Source organism: Plectrocnemia conspersa, unplaced genomic scaffold (assembly GCF_051122295.1).
Source record: "Plectrocnemia conspersa isolate PC_06_02 unplaced genomic scaffold, ASM5112229v1 ptg000011l, whole genome shotgun sequence".
NCBI lineage: Eukaryota > Metazoa > Arthropoda > Insecta > Trichoptera > Polycentropodidae > Plectrocnemia > Plectrocnemia conspersa.
The window spans coordinates 20452546-20474903 of NW_028277175.1; the positions used below are offsets into that span (position 1 = coordinate 20452546).

General features: G+C 31.5%; 2 non-coding genes across 2 annotated transcripts; both read left to right on the forward strand.

The window, feature by feature from the left end:
* The first annotated feature begins 3368 nt into the window (after positions 1-3368).
* Positions 3369-3440, forward strand: TRNAH-GUG (transfer RNA histidin (anticodon GUG)). Its single transcript has one exon. It is a non-coding gene; the product is annotated as a tRNA-His (tRNA).
* A 5996-nt stretch (positions 3441-9436) lies between these two features.
* TRNAH-GUG (transfer RNA histidin (anticodon GUG)) lies at positions 9437-9508 on the forward strand. Its single transcript has one exon. It is a non-coding gene; the product is annotated as a tRNA-His (tRNA).
* Positions 9509-22358: the final 12850 nt, after the last annotated feature.

Here is a 22358-nt window from a genome sequence, read left to right on the forward strand (position 1 = left end):
GCGCATTTCTCAAGATAAACCGAGCATTTTTAAGGATTTGCTATGAGTCTCTGCAATGTGCTGGCTAAATTTCCAACGTTTGATTAAAATTACAAACATAAATCCGGTATCATATATCTTCAATGTGAAAGAAAGTTGAAAGAATCGCAAATTCGTCAATCCATAACAAAAAAAATGAGATTTGAAAATTAAGAAAACGTAACTCTTGTTGCTGACTAATTAAAGCCGTGATAATGATAACTGACACATTGAGATCTAATTAGAAATTCAGCGGCAAATGAATTCGCAAGCTTAAAATTAAATTGAAGAAGATCACACATGGACCTGTTGTTACCGAAGAACAAAATAAAAATGGAATCTGAAAAAGGAATGACTTCGAAAGATCATGATGCAATCGATTATTTAGATACAGATTTTTTTGACAACTCTTGCAATAAAACGTACACTTAAAATAAATTAGATTATCTTTATTAAAAAATCTTTAATTCTGTTATTATTTTTGTGTGACAATTGTACCATTGTAATTGTTTTTTGCAAAAACTAATATGTTTTAATTAGAGAGGAGAGATTTCTTCTGAACTTTCAACTTTTATTTTAGTGTCTTGTCGCATCTCACATATATTACTACTTTTTATGGCTATATCAAGGTGTGTTTAATATTACTCTCCATACCCTGTGGTTACTCTATTGAGGATATTTTAGGTACATATTATATACCTCCCTATCCAAGTTATAAATATATTAAAGTTATGTGTTCAAGTCTCAATACTGATATGACAAGATCACTTGGGCGACGATACGTATCTTTGGTATCAAAGTATCGTGACATAACATCTAAGCATCTTCGCCGTAATAGTTTTTCGAGTCGCATCTCACAAACGCGTTCTGAATACTTGATTCCGAACAACCCGCAGTGATTGATGGGATGAGAATCGGCATACCAGCCTCCGTGTGGTCCCTCTTCATTATTCCCCCATCGTAGGTGTTATTGCAACAGGTGTGTGCGCGCATAATGTATTAATTAATTCGTACTCGACCAAACATGGTGAATTCGCACCATTTTTTCTTGTGTGGTGACACGCGCGGTCATCTGAAGTGTCGTGCCATGTTATGGATGTGACATGTATGATGATGATACATGGGCATATGGTGTTCGGTTGGATTTTTTCGAATAAACCATAAAAATATGTAGATTCTTTTAGGCTGGGAAATATTTTTTGATTCTGTCTGGAGAATTTTAACTAAATATGTAGCAGTGTCATTAAAACTTTCAATAACCTTGATTCGGTAGATTATATTATTACATCTTATTTTATATAATTATAATCAGAGAACTCAGTTTTAGATGTTCGTCAGTGAACACAATGGATCGTAGGTGAACAGTATAGATAGACATTCTGATTTCTCGATGATTTTCATTTATTGAGAAATGAGAATTCTCGACAAATTTTTATGAATAAAAAAATGTATGCAATACAGTAAAGTATTGCAGATACAATATTACATATTATTCTTAAAATAACCCGAAAATATTTTTTAAAATATGACAATTCGGTGATCTCTTATCTGAATATTAATTAAATTGTGCAATCTGAGTAGTATGTCTTTAGATAATATTCACAAAACAGGGACTATGACTAAACACAATTTTAAAAATTAGGGTTCTTAGAATATTATCATCACTAATGAATCATCGGTGATGATATCATCACTTGAAACCACGATTCATCAGTTTTAAGTCCGCAGGAAGTTAAACAAATTTGATGTATCTAAGCCTAAGCAAAATTAATTATAAAAAAATTATAATTATTTTATTTACGCAAATGCTATGTAAATTAATGTTGTTAATTGATCATTGGATTTATATACATGTTTATTTAAAAAAAAAAAATAAAAAACACGTTTTCTTGGAAACTCTTTTATCAAGGGATTCCTATAATTATGTAAAGTTGATGTCTTGTTATGGCTGTGTTTATTTTTTTGTATCATACATGAATAATAAATGCACAACAGATGCATCTAAATAGTTGTTTCCGGCAAGTGCCATATGGATTCACGATTGATCTTTGTTCGTTATCCTCTTGTCCAGGAACGCGTGCCTCGGTTGCGTATCACTTACAGATGCGCATAAATAATGCAGCAGCACACGTGCACGCGATGAACCACCGTCAGCTGCATTACCATTTTCAGAAAAGGTACATAATCTGGCCTTTGGGCAATCCATTTGACCATTAGATCGGATTTAAGATACATATGGAATATTGAAATCAAACTACGATTTAAGTAGAACTTGAGGTAAACTACTCTATTTATTTTTGGCCAAAACTGAACTGATATTACAAAATATTATTGAAGTACTATCTATACATAGTAATGAATTATTTTTTGTTAATTTAATATTGCATATTAAAGAGTATTTTTATAAGCAAAGATTAAAGTTTCTCTGCATATCTTCGGGCAGGTTTGATGGCTGGTTTATATATGTATATAATTAGTTGATCTAAACTAGTGTTTATTGACTCAATTACCATTGTTTCTAGTCCAAATATCGATATTGTATTTTTCAAACCGATCTGCTATGAATGATAGCAAAGCGAATGGATTATAACGTCACACTCAAAGCTTTAAAATCTACTGCTTCTGGTGTCATATCCGATTCTAGATGTTGGTGATCTTGTTGATTTTTTCTTCATAAAACGGTTAAATACATTTTTATTGAAAGGAGTTACTATAGAGACTTTAAAATATTTACCATAGATTAATGCTTTAATTATTTTATTAATAAAAATGTAATCATCTCGTTCATATTTAGCATAAAATCGCCATATATCTGTCAGAGCGACATGTTAATTCGTTGACGTTGCCAAACTGAAAGAATTGGATAGACGGGAGCCGACGTTGGTTGCAATGCAATTAATCTGAGGAGAAAATGTGCTTTCATCTTAGGCATAAAACTTGATTTACGGTGACGTTTCGGTGGGATAGTCTTCATCTGCTTACTTAATTTTGGCTGTCTCGTCCTTTTGAATAATTGCCATGGCAGAGCAATTAAAACGAGCGCAAAAATCCGATTAACTTTCTTCAAATCAGTCCAAAAAAATACAATTTTGCGCAACGGTTGAAATATTACACACGTTCAATCTTTCAATTAAGACCTAATTAATTAAATGCTATGGCGACGGAAGCGATATTTCAAAAAGGAAGCTGACTAAAATATGTGGTCTTGTGTCACTCCAGAAGTGAATTATAGACGTTATACGAGTCAGTTACTTTACAACTAGTTTGTTTGCAATCAAGGTTTAGTTTTTGTATGAATCGGTAGATGTTGATCAATGGAGAAATGCTGGTGAATGGCACCAGCTCCGGTAGCCGTGATCGTCTAGTGGTTAGGACCCTACGTTGTGGCCGTAGTAACCCAGGTTCGAATCCTGGTCACGGCAGTGAATCAAATCACTGTCACGGTGTAGCTTTATTTTTTAATTTTAATAATAATTTTTTTTTTGATTTTGTGAACGAAGATGCGAATTAAAGCATCTTATCATTGAATTTATGTTTAATTTAAAATTGCAATATTAATTATGGATATCATTGATGATGCTGCTCCTGAATATGTCTGAAAATAAAATGGTAAATTACCATAGATGTGTAAAGATAGAAAGTTTAATAATATCAAGAAGTCTTTTCCTGTTTTTTTTGAGCTTTGCTCTAACAATAAATCACGCGTTTGTCGCTTTCAAGATTTAACATATTTTTGTGAACAATGTACTAAAATTAAAAAAAAACAGAAATTTGTTAAAAATAGTATATAAATTGCTTTGACTTTGATTTTATTTTAGAGAAGAACAGTTTATATATAAAATTTTCCAATTTATGTGCTGTTTAATTCAATGTCACAATTTTCGTTAAGAAAAATAGTAGTCAATTGTTAAAACATACAGCGATTTTAAAGATGGGCAACTAATTAGTTATACGAATTTCCTTCTATTGTCTAATGTAGGTGCGTTTTTCCATTCAGAGGTTATCTCTATTGCTTCAGCTTTTTCTGATGCATACATATTTCTATATGTTTTTAATTCACTTGTGGCGTCTATTGTGGTAATAAGATCAATATTTTTTGGAACAATTTTGATGATAATTTAGTTTTGCTATTATTTTTGATAACAATACATGAAAATGTAAATTTGAAACAGTTCATTTTGGATTCGAAGCGCATCATTCCGTCTCCGAGTCTCCTTCCATAAATATGTTCTATCGGAGATAGAAAGTAATTAAATAAAAAATAATATTTGAAAAGTTATATAAAATTACTAATTTACATTGGTATGGAACACTTTTTAATGGGATTTAGTTAGAGTTTTATTATATTATATTACAATTGCGACAGGTGATAAATGGCGAGATGTTTTTCCGAGCGGTGGTGGAGAAGCTGGCGCAGGAATGATGTCCGTGGGAGGGGTCCTCAGAGGTCTGGTAGGGGGCGTGTCAGCGAGTGTACAGCGGAAGTTGATCCCTCTCTGCTACGATGGTGCTCGTATGGAGGAGTTCTTCTCGGGATATGAGCGCCAATGACAGTATGTTGTCCGCGGGCGGCAAGCGTCTGCTGGTCTCTTTGAGTGTCTGCTTTCTCCTCATCGGAGTCCAGGCTTAAGTATCCAGGGCTGCAAAGCTTGCTGACCAATTACAATTTTGCAGCGATTATCCAGCCAATCGCTGTACTCGCTTGATGGGCATTATCCAAGGTCGTATTGAATTGCGACGAATTTCGCAACAAAGCAATTTTCTCGCAATGATGAAGAATATTTACAATAAAAACAAAATTCTTGTTATTTATGTGATTTTCTGGTCGTAACGAGGGCTTTGTGTGTGTATACTTGTTGATGGATGATCATTTTTGTCAAAGTAAATCAACGCAAGTTTGAGACAAAGACCCTTTCAAACTGTGTGTGATCGCTACATTTTGATCTATTGGTTAGATTTTAAATAGTATATTTTTACAAAATACAACATATTATCGGAGAGTCTGAAAATATTTAAAATTAGAATAATAATTTTAAAATACTTTCTAAAATATTTTCATGTGTTATTTTAATAACACATGTCGTATATACGTCGGTAGTGTTCTAATACTTTCTGCAGTATCTATAAGTGATTATCAATTCTCTTGAGGTATTGTATGAAATAGTGCTATTTTTGCGGGATATTTTTTTATTTATTGTTCTATCACCATATAATCAAACTATATGTTGATACCATTGCTTTCGTTACAGTGTTTCGTTACGAATCCTATTTAAATTAAATTATATCTTAGTGTTACTTTATGATTGTATATCACTCGGCGAATCTATGTGGTGCTCGCAACGTTCTAGAATTGCCAGGTGAACAGTTGACCCTAGTTGTGATAACCTTGCAGATCATTTCCTGGAACGTAATGCATTAGCCCACGGGCTTCTCATAACGCGCTTGATAAACCTCCTCTTGCCGGCGAAGTGCTCCTCTGTCATATAGTTTGTACGAAAAAGGGATAGGAATTGCGGAGCGTGTGGCTCTAGATCCAACGATTTCGATCCATTAACCTACGGGTGACCCGATTCTAAAAATTGTAGCAGCCAAATCCGGTTTCTGTCCACTGGCACGAGTTTGATGGCACGCTCTAAGGGCCCTTTATCTCGCATCCGATATGGCGAAATGTGAATCGACCAAATATGGCAGGGATTCGAACAATGAACCCCACTTAGTAGTTATCTTTATGTTGCAGAGACCGATGTTGTGGTTGTATATAAGCTTTCAGATGCTGCTATTGCGAGGAGTTTTATTTTGGCTAGTTAAAAGTTTTTTTACATAAATGTTAAATATTTATTTATAATAAACGATAAACAATTTACTAACCTTATTAAAAAATATGTTATTTAATATTTGTAGAAAAATCTTAATAATAATTTTGGTACACGGTAGACATACTATATCGTCTCGACATAGCAGCGTTTATCATAGCGCTGTCGGTACATCAATCACGAGGCCGAGAACGCCAAGAGGGAAAATCACGTTGAAAAGTGGAGGACTCTGGATGAAAAATGCACGTAACGGAAAACTGAGACTAATGCTCGTAATAGAAATGTATCGATATTGAGGAACCGAGGCTCCCGGGGCGTTTCGTGACGCCGGGAAGATTGCTTATAGGATTACTAGGAGAACCGACCGTCGTAAACCACACTACAAACCAATATTTTGCTGTCTTCATAAGAAGTTTTCCGAAGCCAGGTCGAACTTTAGCAACGGCGGCCAAGGGGGCCCACGAGTTCTGCCAGATGATAAAGCAAACACCTGCTTTATTGAACGGCGTTGATTAATTTATACTCCCTGCGGTATAGCGAATTGCGTGACAAGGAGAGTGTAAGTGCCATGATTTCGATTCATAGTAATGCACTTAATATCAAACAAATTATATTGAATAAATAATTTTGTTTAAATTATTATATAGATTCACATCTCCGTGTATTATTCCCCTGGCCGTACTCGTTTACTATCCTTAAATTGTCTCTATTTCTAGTATCAAATCTATGTACATCTTTATTTATTATTAAATACTTATTATCATATTTTGGTCCCATATTATTTTCTAACTTATATATAAATATTAAATATTCATCTTCAATATTTCTTGAACATCCAACCATTCCAATTTTTCAATCATACTTCTACAACTAGTAAATCTATTTTTATTTAAAACTATTCTCACTACCATATTTTGTAATTTTTATAACATCGCTCTTAACTAATTTATCAAGCGTATATAATATTGTTTCACAATAATTAAAGTCAGGGCCATATAATACTATTGTAGATTACCTATTGATTATGTAATTACAATGTTCTTTAAAATTTAATTTTTCATTTGCAAAAATTCCTAAATATTTTATTTTATCAACTATTTCTGCTATATATAATATTACTATATTATTATCATACCTATATTTATAATTATTAAACATACATTTAGTTTAACCTTTTATGTGCTAGGTGCGGATAAATCCGAATCATTTATAACGCCTTTTCATAAATATTTTTTTCACAACTAGTTGAAATCATTAACCATTATTTTTTGCCATTTAATGTTAAGGCGTATATTTGTATATTAGTTATGTTGCTTTTACTAGTTCTTCCTAGAACAGGATAATTTCTGAAACAATTATGATTGCTACTCCATATCTGTTGTATGTAATATCTTTATCTGCATACTATGATACATATATTATGTAGTAATCAACTATATATATTATATCCCAAACTTTTCTCTTTCTGTATCAGTTGTCAGCTTTTATTAATTATATAAATTGGGAAACTGTACTTAAATAATTATTTTTTATAAGGGTGAATTTCTTGTAAAATATTTATAAAGTATACGAAGGAGATCTGCCTAAAGGCACTGTTTTGATGATACATATTATATTAAATGATACATACAATGTATGTTAATTATAGTCTGTTTTGACCTTTCACAATATGATTAAGTTTAATCTAAGACATAATGCAAAACCGAAATCGGACATCTGCTGGCAAAATCTCTTGACTCGGACCCCATGGGTGGCCAATTACCAGCTTGTCGCCTCAGAGGACTTTTAATCAACTCTTTATAAACCTGTTTCCTCTTAGACTCACTTCGGAATCAATATGCAATAGTGCACGGGATTAAATTGAATTATTATATCTGATGCTCGGAAGTATTGCTATGATTTGTATTACAATTTAATATTGGTATATAAACTCGCGGACGTGCTAAATTAAATATTAGATTAACTTCACTTTATATAATATATTTTAATGTTTTTTAAGTAAGCCCTTTCTCAATAGCAGTCAATAGGTCAATGAAGCGAATAAAGTTCACTAAACGTTTAAAGCTTCCTTCGCATGATTGATCGACGGAGAGGACCATTAAGTTCAATACTAACCGGATAATCGTTTCGTAAGTCGGTTGACATTATACCTACGTAGTAAAGACAATGATGGAGGCGTAATGATATTGCTTGTTTTTTTTCAAGGAAAAAATAATGTCGTTCAGATACATCTTGTTCAAATGTCGTGTGATCTTCGTTATTTTTGCGTAACAAACCAGTGATATTTATGTGTGTTGAAGAACGTGTCACGATTTTTTTTATTTTGTATGTATTGTGTCAGAGGACATTTTGTTATAATAAATTATGTTACAGATATGGGCCTTATAAATTATTTTGAAAAAACTTTGTCATTAATGAAACATAAGATTTTATTTGGTTCATGAATGGAATAGTTTGACATTAAACATCTACAGTATAATTTTTTTCAATGAAGGATATTCAGAAAGATTCAAGGCCAAAATGAATAGAAGCGATTATTTACTCATATACACTAAGTAGGCTCAATTGCAGCAACGTTGTACTTGCGGTGTGTTCAAAGAGTCCTAGTCAATTTATAACCTCACTAAGCGTGAAGTTCTTTCTGTGCGAAAGAAGTGCTGCTGAAATTTATCTTCAACTTATTTCTATTTATGGCAATAACTTATTTCTATTTATGGTTTTATGAGTAGGGGTGACTTTTGTGCATTTCCATAGATTCTATAGAATTAAATTAAAATACGTTTTAGAAGAGCAGTGAGACTGACTTAGCTTTATTTATTTAATTATTTCCAATAAGTGATTTTATACAAGTCTTATTATAATAAAGTTTTTATAAAAGTGCTTGTTTTAAGGCTCGTAAACGTGTGGTGCGAATCTCATATTTCTCATTGTTAAATCTGTAAAAACAAACGACGGCATCTTTGAAACAGTCAAAGTTTACGATGTTGGTTCTTCTTTTTCTTCGGATTTATCTCGAGCGTCGATCTGGGTCAGTTGTGTCCGCTACCATACGCTCCCCCATAAACGTCTCGCTGCGCTGTTTATTGACGTTTTTAACTGCACATCTTTATCGTAAATTAGCTCATAAGATTTTTATTCTCAACTGCAAGAACAAATACATAATACGCCGGTGCGATTATAAACAACGAGACTTTACGACAAAGCATCGACGCTCGCTTCTGCCTGTAACTTTATACCATGAAAAAATATACTGCCATGGATTTAAGAGGCAAATTTACCCACTTGACTGATAACAAGCATCGAAAATTATTATTGACTTGGTTCGTTCTGAGAGCCGACGATTTATAATATTTGCGGGAGATAAGATAAATTTCAACGCAATTTATTATATGAAATAGTATAAGGCGAACTTTCATTATTGTCAACGAAGCATCGTAATTTATTCGCAAAGAAAGTATAATGTTAAACGATTGAAATTATATAGAATTTGGAAAGATGTCGTTGGAAATTTAACAATTGCAATATTTTTGCTGTGTCGTTTCATGCTCTGGTAGTTTTGCAAATTAGCTTCGGTGAAATTGCATCAATGTTCACCAGCTCTGGTAGCCGTGATCGTCTAGTGGTTAGGACCCTACGTTGTGGCCGTAGTAACCCAGGTTCGAATCCTGGTCACGGCAGTGGATATATTTCACTGTCACGGTAGAGCTTTATTTTATAGATTTAATGAATATAATCTTAGGTTTATATTGGTATGTAAATTGAGAAATGCTGAGAATTTGAAAAATGTTGACAGACTCCCGAACTCCCGAACCACCAGCCGCACGAATAATCACACGCAGACACAAGAGCCCTGAGGATCATCTACGGGCATCACCACCTGCGTCACCTTCACTGCAGTTGGGAGAAACGTCACACCGTTAATCGTCCATTGTCGCATGTAAATATAACTAATAAGAAATCATGCAAGAGTCTCATTGGCCGCGAAGTAAACCACCCCTAGGGTCAACTTCCCTAAATAATTATAAATTATTATGTGTAATATAATTTTTAAGTAATTGATTTCACTCTATCTGATTAATTATTTCGTATTTAGATTTTAAAAGCAAAGACTATACAGGTCTAATATTTATTTTTCCAGTTCCTGGCCAAAGCCATCCATCTTGGTATCTATTAATTCGTTCTCCCTTTTATTTATTTATTTCTTAGGGCAAAACAATTTTTGTTTCTTATTAAGTTAGCTAGCACTTTTTTTTTAATATTCATGTTACCAGGTTTTTAACTAATGGGTTAGAATGATAGAAAAAAAGCAAAGAATTGTTGGGAAAATTAAAAAAAAAAATTTGTCATTCAAAAACTTCCGACCTCTATTACAAGCATATTCTCGAACACCTGGCACGGAACCACCCTTACTTATAACAGGTTTATGGAGCGTTTTAAAAAATGCAGTGGCTTACCTTGGTGTCACCATATTTTTAGAGTAACTTTTCATCGCCAGTGATAATTTGTTTAAGATATAACCGTTTTCACTGCATTTAAGTAACGAATCACAAGCAGAAATTTGATCCATAGACTTTTTTGAGTTCTGTTATTTTTAAAACATTTAACGATAGACATGTACTTTTACTCATGACATGATTAAAAATTATATTTTTCCTAATTTACCATAATATTAATAAGGATTAAGATCAGTGATGTATTGTTACGTTAGATTTATTCTGTTAGCTCTATCGTAGGTAATCTTTTTCGATTATTTTGAAGTAAATAAGTTGTTAATGACATATTCAGTCTTGGATTAATAAATTCGTTATAAATCGTTCATTTTAATTAATCCAATTTTTTATCCAGCCAGACAGTTAATAATTCCCTTTCTGCTGTCACGCGGCAAAAAAATCGTGTGAAAATTTATCCAATTTAAGACGCATGAGAGGGAATCTTTTTTCGGAGACCTTCGATTCTCTTCGACGGGGAATGGCGCATTAATCGCACTCACATTATTCACCCTGTCGAACTTATATAAATTTAAATTTATTTCGAGAGCGCCGCCACTGATATTTATGCAAATCAAACGACTGGTTCATTACTCCTTTACAAGTGTAAGACACAAGCCTTCCGAAACGCTCATTCAATTAAGATATCGACTTTGCATGAAACTTTTCACGAAAAAATAATGCGCATATAAAAGAAAGAAAATTGGACATTATTTAGCGAATATGGGCTTGACCAATTATTTTATAATAATTTATTCACAAAATGTGAAAAATATACATTTATGGTTGTAGAGATTGTCGTCAAATATGTAAATTAAGGAGTATTTTTGACCGGTATAAACAGCGTGACATACTCGCGTAAAATGTAGCAGTATCGATGACAGGAACGTTATCATTTGCCTTTATCATCAATATTCAATATATTGTAAATAATTTAAGCCTTATTTTTTAGGTACATATTTGAATTTAAAACTTATATAGTTTTATGTTCGCTCCGCTGTTTTTTGAATGTTGTTATCCTAAATATTTATGTACTGCAGTTGTGTCGTTTTATTTTATAAGAAAAGCAATTTGATATTTAATAAATATTTTGAACATGCACTAGTCACATATATTTATAAAAAGGGTGGCAATTAATGCACTAAGACCTATAGAATATTAATCATAGTTTTTTGCGTATAGTGTTGCATGTTTATTGTATAATAAGCTCTCTTTTTAAAACATGTATGTATATGAAGACCCCCAATATCCCACCTTGCTCAGCAGCTTTTTCAAGATTTGGAGATAAATAAATGTAGTACCAAATATTTAAATTGCAGTATTACTTTTATTTACCGCTTATCTCTTAATGAACTTAATAAATTTTTATTAATTACTCTCAGTATGACGACACGTATCTTGGTCGCGCTTTATAAAACATAAATATAACCGAATCTTCCCGACAGATGATTTCTCCGAAATGATTTCTCAATCATCCCGACACACAATTGTTTTCAATCATGATAAATTAATTGGTCTGCGTGCTTTTGCGCAAAACCTGCAAAAAGTGTATCTTGAGGTAGCGTCATTAAAATTGTTTATTGCTTACCGCTCGCAGATGAATTATTTGGTAAATCGAGTTGAAATTAATCAGCGTTATTAACGGACGACTCTCCAATTTTGTTGTGTGTATATTATAGTATATAAAGAGCTGAAAAAATGAAATTTTTTAAGCAATGCAAAGCGAGATAAATAAATATATATCGCATTACCTTGCTCGATAAGTTAAAAATGTTTTTAATAACATATTAAATGCAATCATAAAATCAGGATTGGAAAATAAATTAATGTAATATTATTTTTAATAACATTTAATGAGAATTTAATTTTACTTGAGATAAATAATACACCACGGTAGAAATATATTAAAAAGTCTGTAAATTCAAATTAAAAATCAATACAGATATGTGTAAGTACTAAAGATCAAATTACATAAGTACTATGGATGTATCTTGATATATTTATTATTAAAAATCAAGATAATTTAAGTTTTATCGTTTCAATTTTAATATAACTCCCATATTAGTATTTCATCTTAAAAATACAGAAAATTCAATATTAAAAGCCCCAATGTACAGTAAAAAGAGAGCTAAAAATAATATTGTCTGAGTTAGCAAAGCTTTCAATCTCAAATAGTTATCTATATTAGCAAAATAAATTAATAAAATAAATAAATAATCTATCGCTTGATTCTTAAAGCATTTCTTCTTAAGCATGTCAGAAAAAGTTCACAATTGATGTATTTAAGATTTATAAATATAGAGGGATGAGTTTCTTGGTGGTGTAAGGTGGGTCCTGGGAAAACAATAATTCCGGACCATATGACAAAAATGGAATTTTATATATTTTTTTAACATTATAATATAATTTTTTGAATAAATAATAATAGGTACAAGCTAACCCTTTCCATTATACAAATAAATATAAAAATTAGCCACCGTTGCGACATATTTTCTGAAATCATATTTTATGCGAAATATTTTAATTAGGCATTAAAATTTATTGAAAATATCTACTCCTAATATAACATTTACCTGATAATTAATCATGTTTTCTTTGTTGCTAAGTGTCGCCATATAGTGAATTTTCAGTCAAAAGCAATAAATCGTGCCATCGCGGTGAAGACTTTTCATAACAATATTATGAGTGAGAATCAAATAAAGTAAATCAAAACCAAATTTTGTCCAATAGAAAAGCGCAAAAAACAATTATCCCTTCTCAGAAGTCAAAAATCCACGTCAAAAGCAATAAAATCGCGCCGTCGCCGTTGCAGTGGGAACGCTCGTTACCGAGCATTCCCACTGCCACGGCACCGACACGATTTTATTGCTTTTGACGTGAATTTTTGCCTTCTGAGAAGTGCTGCCTATTGACCAAAATTCGGTTTGAATATACTTTGATTAGTCCTTTTATATTAGAAGTTCATAGTAATATCGGTATGGATAAAACATAGTGTAATATCGAAATGCATACAAACTATTAAGCAATATGTGAGATGCGATGTGTGTCTGTACTTATTTTTACTCTAAGGGGGGTTGACTTCGTAGTCAATGAGACTAAAATGTTTTCTCCGAGTGGTGGTGGAGAAGCTGGCGGAGGGATGTTGTCAGTGGACGATCATCAGATTGGTGTTGTAGCGACAGTATATTCTCCAAGCGGTGGTTGAGGATCTGGATCAGTTAAATTATATTTTCGCTAGTAGAACTATATATTTTATGGTGAAAATGTATTTGGACTTTACTAGTGAAAATATAAAAAAATACTCATTCACTGTAACATTTATATATCGGATGTAAATAAATAATAATATATTACTACATATAGAAAAGTTGAAATCATATAATTGTTCTAGCACCTGCCAGTTACTTTAGCAATTGGTAACCAAAGGGTAGAATAACAATATTATTATGAGTAGAGTATTGACTGTAACTTGAATGTCAAAAATAAGGATCTAACAGAACCATTTTCCGAGAAAATATTATGCAGTAAAATTGCATTGTTGCCGGTTTTATGCAGTCTAAGAAAAACACGCTTGTTAAAGCAACTGAAATATTTTAATAGCATATTTAGAATATAAAACAGAGATTCTAGTTCCTCATTGAAGCATCCAGATTGCTCAAAGAGTCGAGGGATACGAGGATCGTTTAATTATTTTAATTTCCACGATTGTGTATATCACTCCGCAAGTATTTATTATATTATAAATTTCCCACTTTGTTTCCAACTTAAAATACACGAGAAATATGTATTAATCTAAAACTTATTTTTAGCGGAGTTTTTACCGAGTCGATTTGTGTTTTTAAAGTCCAGAGGTCCGCTTCCACTTCGATCATTAGTTCTGGTTCAGCCAAGAAATCACATTGAAACACTAAGAGTGGAACGCGATTTTTGATACAGCGCCAGGGCAAAAACATTTATTGTACATATTTATTGTACAACTTAATTTAAAAGGTATTTATAATTTATTGTCATTTGTATTATTAGAGGTTTATTAGATATAGGCATTAACATAATTTTTTAATTAGGTCATTTTTATATTTGCTAATATGCTTTCACTATATTTTGATTTTAAATTGATTTACGTTTATTAATGTGTAATATAATATGAGTAAAGACGATAATTAATATTTTTTAAACGCATTTTGCTTAAAGGCGCCAGTGGTTGCCAGTCAACCAGCTACCGATTAATCAATCAATTATTTTTTGCGCTTAATCAAGATTTATAAGCGTGCAAAAAACAAGAAAAAAACGTATTTTTCAGACGAAATCTACTACACGCGTGCGTAATTTATCGGTAATTTATATCGTGCGACTTCTCGCCTATGGCGATTCGCTATGTCAAACCAAATGAGTTGTGTATAATCAAGATTTATCATTGGACTAGTGGCGGGATACAAATTGTGCACACGCTTGCATTCTTGGAAGCGGTCGCCAACCTTTTTGTGCCATTGTACAGTTTCAAGATGAGCTTATATTTGCAATACAAACACAGCATTGCTATAATAATAATATTAAATATGAATAGCTGCTCGCAATTTTCGCTCTTCTTTATGTACTGATACATTTTCTTCATATTAGTGACGAGTGGAAAAAACGAAGAGGGTCTTATCTTGCCTTTTGACAGATACTTTGGTACGTCGAAGGGACGCCCGCAATTCGCTTATCTGGATAATGTCCGACACGACATCTGAGCAAAAATAGAGTAGTCACGAGTGTCCGGTCCTTAACGGCTATAACCTCATTCGCATTTATCATTATGCGAACTGACACGCGTGAATAATACGAGCAACTCGCTCTCGCGGGATGCTGTGCCGTTATCAATTGTGTCGTCGCGGATATCATGATCTGTTATTTTTTACCATTTGATATGGGCAAAATCTCGTATTTATATAAAGTACATTACCACCGTGTAAAAATCAACGTGTGTATTTTTTTATTGTATTAATTCTCATATTATTAATTTACAGCTGTAAAATGTTTAATATTCGCAACAAAGTTTTGCTTATAATAAAATAAAAAATCACTTTAATTAAAACATTTTAATATATAGAATGTATATTATGGGGTATCACAAAATATTATAGGGTTGTTATTTGTACCTTACAAAAATATCTACAATAAAGTCAAACAAAATTTTGGCTTGTTTAATGAAACCATACGACAATTTGATATGACGAAGTGACTATGACTATTACGTCTTTCTAAATTTTTTTTTATAATATATAAGACATGTTACTGATTTATAACAGTAATTGTATTATTGAAAACAATATAAGCAAAAAATAAAATTTGTGTGAAATTTGATTTGATACTTACCATAATATTTGGAGAAATATTTTTAGTCTCTAAACGATGTAAAAATAGCGATCATTTGAAAGTTTAATCAAATAGGGTCTGAAAAGTCCTAAATTGGGATAAGGATGTTAATTTCGATTATAAAATAGTAAAGAAAAATATATAGCATTTTAAAGTATTTTTTCGGGTTGTGATTTTGCAGCCAAAATAGTCACCGTAAAAATATGATATTAGTTTTTTGTTAAATTGTACAATTTACCATAGGCGAAATATGTTAAATTATACATATTTTGTAGACTGAGCGCTGGTAAGAAATCTGGTGGACAAATGATGTCCTCTGGATGATCCGATGAGGTCTCTCGTATTTGTTGTTGTTTGTTTTAGGTCTCTCTCTGGTTCTTATCAAATCGGGTGTCTTTGCTCATCTAATCTTGATTTTTTATCACCTACTGATGTAATGTAGTGTCAGATCATTTATACTCTTAATTTGAGTTGTGTCTAGCGAATCACAGATGGAACTTTATAATTCGTTAAAGCAAGGGGTAGATTACAATAGTAGTTTTTACATCGGTAAGACGTAATGTTTTCTGAATTTTTTATGCACAAAAGGGTAGTTTTTCATTTCATTACGAGCGGCTAACAGGCGTGCTAATAGTGTTTTTTCAATTACTCAATTGTGGTAGAGTACGCTCGCGATAATGATCCCGGTATATAGTTGAATGCGTGTATATTGTGGCTCAAAAAAAATTTGCTCAGAATATTATTTATTTTTTTATTTAAAAAAATACTTGTTTATTTAACATACATTTATAATATTACAGAGCCCTTTATAAATTGGTAAACATTATAATTATTTTTTTTGGATTGGGTGAAAGTGGTCTTCCTTTTCTGAGTTTAGACATTGTTCTAAAAATATTAAATGAACCATAATTAATTAATTTAATCAAAACACAATATTACAATAAATTAAAGTTTATAATAATTGTTACCTCACTTTTTATAATAAATCAAGAACTTTCCGTATCACACCCTAGCACTTCAAAAATTATTAACAGTGATGACTAAGTCAATAGGCATACGCGCCTATATCGCTTCTCATATATCTGAATACAATACATTTGAAAAACGGAATCTTTATTCCGAGCGTACTTTATTAAGACTTTTGTCAAAACGCGTTAGTATTTGCTTTTCTGCGCAGCTATTTTCTCCCACAGTTTTATGTTGTTATAACATAACAATATAACTTTTTTTTTATTAATAAACATATATGTATGTATCAGACTTACTAACACTTGCCACTAGGTAATAGACGATTTACTTTTATTAATTTAACGCAAAATGATACGTATATATTTGTCATATGTATGTTAGAGAATACATATTAGTGTAGATGTTTTCAGTTTTATTTTGGCGCTGGTATATGGAAATGTATTGCATTGAATTTATGATATCATCTGTTATTATAAATATGATTTAATAATATGGCTTTCTAGCGCGGCTTTGAATAATCATACTCATGAAATTAAGCACATATGAGCCAATGGTTTTGGAATGATATGTTGAATCCTAAAATTACATTCAGTATAAGATTTTTTATGCGCTTTCGCTTCGTAGCGGTCTTTATGTAATACGACCAAATTGTTAATTAAGCAAAAAATCGATATATAAATATATAAACAAGGAGTGGTGTCATTATGCAGCAAAAAACACAAACATAAGTTTAGTGCATGCGCAATGTGATACGCGCAGCGGTAATGCGGTTTTAATTTTACGCAAAATGATCGATTGTTGTGTGATTTTCATTCATAAATTTGCTTTTAATGCTCATTGAAATAGCATTCTACGATTTTTAGTTGATACTATAAGTTCGCGTTTATTTGACACTTGAACAATTATTGTGTATTTATTGAATTAAAAAAAAAGCCAGCTCTGGAATGAAATTAGTTTAGTTCATATATTTTAATTGCTTAAAAGAATTATTTATTATTATTTTTAAAGCTTAACATTTTTAGTGACCTTATAATATATAAAATACTAGATTTAAAGCTGTGTTTTGGTTCTATAAGATATGAATATGTCTGAAAAATATTTTTTCAAAAACAATAATAAAAATTGCTCATACCAAAAAGGGCGCATAAAAAAGATAAATTTAAGAAAATATTATACATCTTTCATTGTTTTATTGTTTTCTTTGTGATTTAAAGTATACATAAAATTTTTATATTAATTTTCTTCAATATAGATTTTGACGTGTAAGTAGATATGTTTTATAAGTCATCGTATGATAATTTTTTTTAATTTGCGATTGTAATTTTGGATAGTCTTTAACGCAAATATTTAAAATACAATCTACTGTATAAAATTATTCTTAATATTATTTACTATGTGTTTTTTTTATAGGTTGTTCTCGATTAGTGTTGATTTCGTTCATTACTATTTTAGTATTATATTTAAATAATAAAAAATAAAATCATTAAGCGAAATTCGTATTACACCGCATATTAATGTAATGGGCATATCTCGCCGCAATTTATTAGCAACATTTTTTCACTCGGCATCACTTAGCACTTTAATTGTAACATATTAGTTTCGAAAACGAGATCAACACTATCTCCGGTCCAGATTCACTCTCGACGTGGAAAGAGGCAATTAACGAGTCAATTTGTTAATTATCACCACGCGGTTATCTCGCGGGCGTATTCTTCTTTTTAACCGACCGGTTATACTTACGTTACTTTTTTAACCAGATCCTGGCGATTATCACACGCGACGGGGACGCCGGCTACCTGAAGATTTATCCGACGAATGATTGATGGTTTGGAAAGTCTCCTCGGTCAGATTTTCGTTAATCGCTCATCGACTCAAGGGATTTAGCGGCGTTTCTTTTTTCGCTTCTTGTGTCCATAATAAATTCTGCAGCGAAGCATTAATTGCGCATTACGCTGTGGACTTTGCTCTCGTTCCATCTCTCTCCCGTTTTTGCCCGCAGAATTTCACTTCACGAGTGAAAGAGTTATTGCTTGTGCGCAGCATTGGCGAGAGCGGGAATTTCGCAAGCGGATCTGCCCTACTGCACCTGTGCTCTGTGTTGTTTGACTGCCGGACAAAAGATTTTTATATTGAACCATCGATGCTGCTGCTATTGTTCTCCGGTCGTAAAGTGGAAGGCGATAAAAATATTTTTGACGTCCGAATTGTTTATGCGTGTGAAACGACCCCAATTGGAGCACTGCACCTTTAAGCTGAGAATAAATCATTATTTTTCTTGAGGTGTCATCGTCTTTTATGCGTAAATAAGGATATTAAATGAATTATGAAGTATTGAGAATATTAAGGATCGACTTTTCAAGATAATTTACATCAAAGTTATGCTGATGATTGAAAATATTAGTTATAAATTCTTAGGTAATATTATATATACATTTATCTACTTCTTTTATTTATTTTAGTTCATCCTGTCTTTCACCAAAACGGCCACAAAATCACCCGGGAATTCAAGTATACGTTGTATATATGCATTTTGAGAAGGCCTTCGACAAGGATTATCATAAATTATTATTGAAAAAAATTGTCGGATCTCGGTTGCTCGGATGATTTAACTCGGTTATTCGAGTGATCGTAGACAGTATGTAACATTTGGCGGTCGATTGTCGAAAGAATATTTAACCCATTCGGGGTCTCCTCAAGAGACTGCTCTTCCAGTTATATATGTATAAACTTATTGTTCACAGCAAAAATAAAATATGTGCTGTGAACATATCTAGTGATAAAGTTAGTTTTAGACAACTTATTTAGTAAAAAAATCAGATTTTTTTTAAAGGAATTTCCGGAAAAAATTCCCTGGTTGTCTTAGTCCCTAGTCTTTTTTGTCTGATTGAGTACTTGCGAATCTTATACATTTATATTATATTTTTGCTCTTGACTTTTTGTATATTAAATTTTCGGTATCTATGTAATACTCAAAACGAATTATTTTTTACAATAAGACTGCATTTTTTTTAATTGATAATAATTATAATTAATATTAAAGTACAGTAGTACTAATACAGAATGCTAAAAATATGTTAATGGTACAAAATGTTTATTATTCAATTAAAAAAGAGGACAATTTCAGAACAGAACACCCTAGGAATAACTCTCTGCAACGAATTTTGTTCCAAAAAAAAAAACCATTAAAGATTTATCTGACATAAATGCATAAACAATTAAGAAACATATATTTTAAAATAATTCACTGCTAAATCGCACCTATTTAAAAATAATATAGCCATCCTCGATATAGTGATATTTTTAGCAAAATTTAAGCACTATATAATGTATAGTCCATCCAAGATGTTAACGCTCATCATTGTTGTGTTGGAAATAATGGTGCATGTACGCATGCATGCATACATATACAGTTTTACCGATAGGAGAACGTTACCAATACTAAATCAGGGCTGTTTTAAGGGTAAAGAGACCATACGTTGGAAATTTAATTAAAATTTTTATTGAGTTATATTTTTATTATTAATTATTGTCATGTTGTGGTATTTTGTAATCAACAAAACAATTCCTGTAATGTTCTATTGGTATTTTTAAAATATTATTTTTAACAGATATTCAACCTAGAGAGTGATTCCAAAACTGATCTAATGTTTTTAAATTAAATATATATATATAAATAAACAAAATAAGTAAGAAAGTGATATTTTATATTTTTCACAACAAATTGAGATAAAAAATGAAAAATTAATTGAACGTCTAATTTCACATGGTCACCCTAAAATCTTTCTCAGCAATACTATATCGATGAGCGTTCACATCTTGGACGGACTGTACGTTGAAATATTTGTACTAAACAAAATAGAGAATTTATCAAAAAATATTTGTAGACTCTTAAAGAATGATTTTTATGACTGTGATATTATTTGTAATAATGAACTTTTGAATCAAATCGCGTGGTTTCACAGGACTAGACTTTATTCCTGATTTTATATTGATGCTCAGTCAGGTTAATCTCATTACTCTTCACCAATTCATTTTTTTCTTAAAACTGAATCGTTTCCTGATTTGTAAAGATGTACGAAAGTCATGCCGATCCACAAAAAATTCATTCGTCACTAATTTGTTTGATATATTTATTTACCTGCAACTGTAACTTTGTTTTCGTTAGCGTCATTCCTCGGTCATTAACCTATAACGCTCTTTATATGTATATAAAATCAACTTTAGAAACAACAAATAAGCGACTATTTTATATTGTATTATACTAATAGTGCTAAGCATCTATTCGTTTTATCGAAGCTCACATAAGCGCGTCTATGTGAAAATGAATAATAAAGCGATTATAAAAAAAACATTGTACTGATTAAGTCTAAATAAGCACATAATAATATTCTAACATTAACGTAATTTTCACTGCGGTTTTCAGGCAACAACCAAAAACTAATTCTAATGTCTGTAAGCTCACATGAACTGGTAAGTGGAAATAAAAATGATAAAAGCTTACCAATCTTCAAATGCTGACCAATCTGTACATAAAAGCATAACATTATATCTTATATTAAATGCGTGAGAATGAGTTGAATATTTCAACGACCGCCGCACATGTAACAATTATTAATTTGAAATATTCACATAAAAAAACACCAATTTTCATCCATAACTCTCCATCAGAGCTTAATATGGAGCAATTAACGTGTACGGATCGCTAATTGTTATTCCGCGCGTTGTGCAACGTAACGACTCCGTTATTAGCCGTAACGCGTTTAACGGCGATAACGGCCAATTTTTATTTATATATTTTATCACCCGCATATTTTTTTAAACATTTTTTGCTTCTTTTGCTTCTGATGCACGCGAGCCTTTTTCTTCATTCAATTTTAAGCTCTTCGGGAGATATTCCCTTTTTGATAGTAGGAGGTGGTAAAGTCCATACTTGGTCTTTATCTCGCCAAAAGATTAATTCCATACCCATCATTAACAACATAACAGTTCTTTATCGCGATGTACGCAAAGAAAGTCGAGATGGCCAAATGATGTTTATAATAGCTGTCGATTTGGTGATATATAAGTAATTAAAAACAATAATTAACGTACAAAATGCAATGTAATTATTTAAAAGGTCTTAATTTATTATAATTGAGGTTGTGTAGTAATTGAAAATAATTTTTAAGCATTTGCACGTATCGAATGGTAATTGGGTCTGAATTTCACAGAACATTTTTTAATAATACACAATTTAAAAACCATAAATTTAATTGTATTTAATGAAATATATATTTCGATAATATCGACTATTTTATAGGAACATGTAATTATTAAAAAATATATTAATTGTGTTGATAATATATAATTTTATATAGACAATAATTTAAGTTAACAATAAATATTTACAGTATTAATAACAATGAGTTTATATACAAGTATTTAAAAATACATAAAATAATTAAAAACGTTGAGTTTTCAGTGCGTGTTGAATTATTAATACCCGTTTTACTGTATATCCAGTCAATATATTTGGCAACTTCTGTATATACACCAGGATGTTTAGAATCTCCACATCCTATGCCGAAAGAAATTATACCAGTTAACTCTCCAGCGCATACTAACGGTCCTCCAGAATCCCCCTAAAACATAATTAAGAATAATTACGTTTATAAATTATAAAGTTGAATTATTTACTACTAACTTTACAAGAATCTTTTTTAGGTGCAGCAGCACA